We start from the raw sequence: 6,226 nt of genomic DNA on the forward strand, positions 1-6,226 counted from the left end.
AAGGAAGAGCGTGCTCCAGGCCGCCCGGGCCGCGCCTCCCGCAGCAGTCGGGGGTCTTGGGGGCACCCACCCTCCCAGCTGCGCTTTCTGTAGGGGGCACTGCTGGGTTGTGGTTCTCAAGTGGAAAAGTTCGCAGAAAACTTTGACTGCCCCCCGCGAAATAAAGCCCACTTTGTCATCTGACTGTGCCCGCCTGCTGGTGCCCGCCCAGCCGGATTCCAGGGCTCCGCGGGGCCCATGGAGTCCCGCTGGCGCCCGAGCGCGGTGACGCAGGCAGGCGACCGCCAGGCTCGTGGAGGTGTAGCCTCGCTGTTGCGTACGTTGAAAACTTTCTCCCGCACGCGCAGGTGTCCCTAGCCTTCCCGCGGGAAAAAAGACCCGCAGCCAGCGTCCGCAGCTTCCGTCGGCCTGCAGGGAACGCGCGGGAACCGGAGTTTTTCCTCTAAAGGAGACTGTTTCTGTGCGTTCTTCGTGTAACTAAAAATTATGTAACAAGTATCTTTGAGGCAAATAACACAATGCATAAAAGAAAACCGAGAGTGCCAGCGAACAGGGTTGAGCGCATCGATGGCCAGGGCAGGCTCCATCCGAGCGCCGCGCGCCAGCGCGCACAGGGCGCACAAGGCACTGGCTCCCGGACCTTTAGCAAAGGTAAATCCGCCCATGGCCCGCGACAGTTCCTGCAATGCCCGCCCAGCTGGAACTCGCAGGGCGTGAAGAGGCGCCCCTGCAAAGCACTGGCTTCGCAAAAGGCAAGCCGGGAGCCCTGCGTGGACCCCTGGGATTAGCGGACACCCGGGGAAATACCTGCCCATCAAGGAAGAGTTTGGTTGATTTCCCCACCAAGATCTGACCCTAGTCACATGGCCAAGCCTCCTCCCTCTTCAGGGGACTAGTATTGGTAAATAACAGCTGGCCTTCTGCATGAACATCAGATTCGAGCCATGGTCCCCATTCTGCTTCATTCTCTCCAGCTCTTGTTCCTTTGCAAAGAATGGGCTTGTTTACTTGTGCCTAGAACGAGGCCTTCCTCCTACGCAGCACTGTGTTTTAGTCATCTTTGTACCCGCTGCCATCTCGTCCGGTTTGCTACAGGCTTGGGATAAATGCCTTTTAAATATGTACATGAATGAATGACAGAACCGAGATGTAGTCCCCAGACTCCCTGACCTTTACCAGTGACTCTAAGCCTGTATAGACCTTTTTTGTTAAGAAGGTTGGGGTAGGGGGAGAAATGTTGCGTTTTCATAATCCCTGTAATCCATGCCCTGCCTGCCTCTCTGGGGTTATTGTGAAGATCAAATAAGATAAGTGAAAACACTGTGTAAACTATCAGGTGCTGAACAAATATTACATAGGATGGTTATTCATTCATTCCCTCCATTCGGGAAGCTTAACTAAGTAATTCCTGGTATTGTGTTTCAGTAGATGGCCGTCATCCTTCCTGGTCAGTCTTAAATATTTATTGTGGGACAGTCTCTATCGCACATTTGGGAAATCAATCAAGCTTCATTTCTTTGAGAGAAACGAACAGTGTTTGCACACATAAATAATGAAAGAGAAATCCTTTGTTCCCCCAATATCCACCCGGAGCAACCCAAGAGCCCCAGAGCACAGAGAGGGGGAATTGTCCACAAGATAGGCATAGCACCCTGAAGGCCACATCCAGGCAAGGGGCTACATAGCATGAGATAGTGCTAAGTGAGAAAAGGGGCGCCCCTGAGTGGGTATGCACACTGCGGTCACATCCATGTACGCCTAGACCCACGTTGGACAGGAGCCGGGGAAGGATGTAAATCATTATATTTGAATGTTCCTTGGCTGTTTTATTTTCCTGTCAAGTGGCTTAAGCTTGATTTTTTTTTTTAAGCATTCCCTCATGGCCAAGTATGTGTTTCCTTGGAATTGAAATCTAGGTTGATGGTTTTATATTTTAAAAGCTTTCATTGTGACTCATTCCTGGCCTGGGCTAGGATTCTGTAATACTCCCCAAGCTCACAGAGCCTCGGTGTCCTGTTTCTAGGGCTTTGTACCCACTTTCTAACATTTTGCTAATGGATCCAAGAAGTCACTTTTGGGGACAAGTGTTTTATTGTGTGTTTGTCATTCTAATCAGTGCAGAAAGAGACCATAAACATGGACTTTTCCCAAAGAAGCCAGATGACAGGGGCAGGGGAAGGTTTTTGAGTGCTAACAGGCCAGTGGTTAGACAGTGACTGGGCAGTGAGAGAGTCCTACCCATGGTGAGCAAGTGTCAGTGGGCCCCATACAGGCTGAGCACAGAGTAAGCCCTCCAGCAATAGCCATGTGATTTCTGCCACAGCAGGCTTGCTGTAGGAAGCTCAGGAGGGCGCTCCTCTTCCTCAAGGACATTGCACACTCCAAAGAGGAGAGCATGGTGGTGGGAACAATATCAGAGCACATTTTTGAGATCCTTACTCATGGCTTGGGAATCCAGATGTGTCTTCAATGTACTCTCATGTAGAAGAGGGCTTTGGATAGTCCCAAATGGACATCTTTGAACTTTGGCCTTTTTGGTGCCTGTAGAAGGAGAGATGGTTATTCTTTTATCAGAATGAGCAACAAAAGCCCCCAAGCCTCAGAAATGTCTCATTTGCACAGAGCCAACCCAACAAGCAGATTCAGAAGCAGGAGTTTTGTAGTCTGTCTACCGAAATAGTTCCTCAAACCTTGAGGGTTTCAACTTCAGAATGCACTTCTGTGCTGTCTTCAGCTTTGGCCACCCCTCTCCCAAGCAGGGACTAGTAAGAGACATCAGTTTTGTTTTGTGTAGATCCCATTAACTTTTTACCCCAGACAATTTGAGTGTATAAGGACAAAATCTAGTGGTGACTGCTTCTTGGTCTTGCTCAGAGACAGACTTGAACTCTTAACCTCAAGAAACTGCCCAGCCCCTCCCTTTGCCCGAATTATGGTTCTCATCATGTGTGCTTTTCCAGCAGCTTCCAAACCACCAGCCAGCTCTTCCCCTCCATCCATCCTCTACCCTGCAGCCGCAGTGACCTTTCCAAGGCACAAATCTGATCATGTCACTGCCTGATGGAGGCCCCAGAACAGCTCCCTCTGGCCATAGCAGCTGATCTCCGTCAGTGCTCAGTAGAAAGCCAGGTGCTCCCCAAGCCACTCCACACTGGGCGGTTGCTAATGTGAACTGATGATGTTCTTCTCTTGGTTGGCAGACAACATTAAGCTAAATGATGGAATGGTCTCCATCTTCAGTGTTTCTCCTTTACTCTCCTGAACCGTTGGTCCCTGCTACTTCGTGGGAATATTAGAATACAGTATAGGAACAGCTTTGATTCATCCCAGGAGTGAGCATTTCCTCAGGCTTTTCTTGGATCCACCCTTGCTGGTGTTCTGCACGCAGGTGTTCCATTCTCTCCCATGGCAGACAGATGGAGGGTTGGCATCCACAGCTCTTCCCAATAGGCCTCACCCCTGTGGATTGCTTTCTCTCCAGGACGTGGGTCAAAGACCCTTCTCTGCAAGGGTGTGCCCTTCCCCTTCTGCTTGGGGAACACTTCTTTCCAGACTCCCCCCCCCCCCGGAAAAAAAAAGTCTGTGGAATGGGTTATGCATGGACTGATAGGTCGAGAGCTGAGATTGGATGTATTAAGTACCATAGAACACTGGACAGACAAGACTTGAAGTGGGTGACATGGACAGAGAGTGGTTCTGTCACCCTCTCAGTGTGGATTCCTGCTGTTTAGGAGTCCACCTTAGCACTCACTGCCTCTTCCTTCCTGGGGTCTTCATGGGGTTCCTTATCACCACTCAGGTCCACTCTAGGTAAGGCAGGCCCCTACCTTGTTCAGTATACAGAGGGGACTCTGTTGTTCCAAGGCCCACGCTTGGTCAACCTTGAGATTGAAGTAGTGTCTAACATTCTGGCTTTCTGTCTCTGAGGCCAAGAAAGAGGCCTCTTTGGTAATAACACATGCCAGCAGGCATATCTGCATTCTCCCTTTTTGCTTTTTTTTCCAGGATGATGTTGACACATATGTACTCAAATAAATCAGCCTCCCATCTTAACCATCTCCCTTGGCAGGAACACTAAGTTGCTGTGCCAAGCCAGGGCTGGCCAGTATGACCCAACCCTTGAAATATAAAGGAAATCGTTGTGTTTTCATGCTAGCAGTTATTGACATGAGGCCAGCTCCTCAGTTTCTAGGTTTTTTTTCCCATGGCCATAACCGCTGACCTGCTCATGGTAATTTGTGTGATCTTTCAGTCCAGGGCTGGACTCTAGCCTTCTCTAGATGCTACTTTGTCACCAGAAGCCGCTCATTAGTCACATGGACATGCGTGGGTCAGGACACCTTTAGTTGCAAATGACAGAACTCAAATTAAATTGGCTTAAGTTTAAAAGCTAATGCTTTGGCACAAGTAAATAAAGAAATCTAGGCATGGCAGGATCCAGAGAGTCAACAGTACCAACGAATCTGCCTCATCTCTTCCTGTTTGGGTTGGATTCCTCCTCAGGCCGACTCTCAGGTTGATATGAGGAAGTGCCACGCTGGCATTACACACAGTAGCACCTTGCAGGAAGAGTGCTTCTCCTGCCCAGTGGTTTCAACAGAAGTCCTAGAATTGACTCTCATTGCCCTGTCTTGGGTCACATCCCTGTCCCTGCCCCCTAAACTGTCACCAGAAAGGATTGACCAACAGACTGGTCAGGTCTTGGTTACATGGCCATTCAGCACTCAGGTCAGCGAGGGTTCAGCATCAGATCTACTCTAACAATATGAACCACAGCTGGCTTTTTCTGAAATCAGGGTGTTGCAGCCCAGAAAGGGCTGTTGGTTGTTCAAATGCAACAGATTTCTGCCTCCAGCCAGTGCTCAATCTACCCTGTCCTCTGCACATTGCCATAGGTCTCTCCTTAAAATGTATCACCCTGGCTTCCAGAACTTTGTAACTTGTTCTCCTTCTGGATCTCGGTAGCTCACCCACCAAATGCTGACTTTATACAAGGTTTTATCCCAGCTATTTTGATGTTACCTACCATGATTTCAGGAACCACCTGCCTCTGGCCTTCCCCTCCAAACTCCACCCTCAGCCCTCACCTTCTCTCTGTGGACCTTGAGCTTCCAGCTAGCTGCCTGCACAGAGCTGCCTGGTTGTCCTGCATGTCCAGCATGAGCCACTGGATTCTGACCAGAGTGTGCTCCCCTCCTCAGTTCCTGATTGGTCACAGTGGTCCCCTAAGTGGAGCCTTCAGGACCATCTGTGGTCCTCGGTCCTCTTGGCTTCTGCTACCTGCTGACATCCATGACCAGATTGCAAAGGATTCTGCACTCTCACTGTGGCCCACGTCCCCTCCTGCTCCTCCTCACTGCCACTGCATGGCTCTTGTCACCTCTGTGGACCAGCTAGCTGGTCTCCACGTCTCCAGAGTCAGCTCCTGGCTCAGGAGGAGCTCTAAAACATCACCTTTCTGAAAAGGTCACTATTGGTATTTTCTGCTGAGAAAAGGTCTGCCTTGTCTCCCAGCTGTCTCCTGGGAGAAACTGGCCCAGGCTTCACCTCCACAAACTGGAATGCACTCCCCCACAGTCCCCTGCCCAGCCCACCTCTGACACCATAGCCCTTCCCCAGAGAAGCCGCTGGCCTTGGGGGGTTATCCTGGATTCCCTGACAAGCCCTTCCCACCCTCAGCCATGGCAGCACCTTTCCTTGGAGCACCTGCGTGGTGATCCCACCTGGACCTGTGTGTTGCTCTACTTTCTCTTCTCCAGCTGGGGAGCTGGTGGGGGCAGGCGTGTTGGTGAGAGTGGGCCTGCCCCCCTAACCAGGAGCCATCCCTGAGCTCAAAGGCCTGGAGGGGCCTTGGGTTAATGAGAGGGTTGTGGACACCCAGGGCAGCAATTCTGACTTTGTGTCCCCTCTTGGCTAGTTCCCCCTCCCTTCAAAAGGCCAACTCCTCCTTAGCTGATGTCAAAGTCAGTTTGCACCTCCAGGTGAGATTGTCGGTGAAAAGCATGTCTCTGGTTCCTTCTTTCCCTTTTTTCCTTCCTAAGTTCAGTTCTAAACTTCGGTCAGTATTTCCTTTGGCTCCATCAGATATGACCTACCCACGCCACCTAAGGGGCTCCAGAGCCTGCTTCCTCTCTTTTTGATGGAAATAAAAGTTGATTGAGCCAGACTGTATCCAGTCTTGTCAGGAAACATGGCAGGCTATGGGGTCTGGGTGCTCCATTTCCTC

Source organism: Ictidomys tridecemlineatus, chromosome 5 (assembly GCF_052094955.1).
Source record: "Ictidomys tridecemlineatus isolate mIctTri1 chromosome 5, mIctTri1.hap1, whole genome shotgun sequence".
Lineage (NCBI taxonomy): Eukaryota > Metazoa > Chordata > Mammalia > Rodentia > Sciuridae > Ictidomys > Ictidomys tridecemlineatus.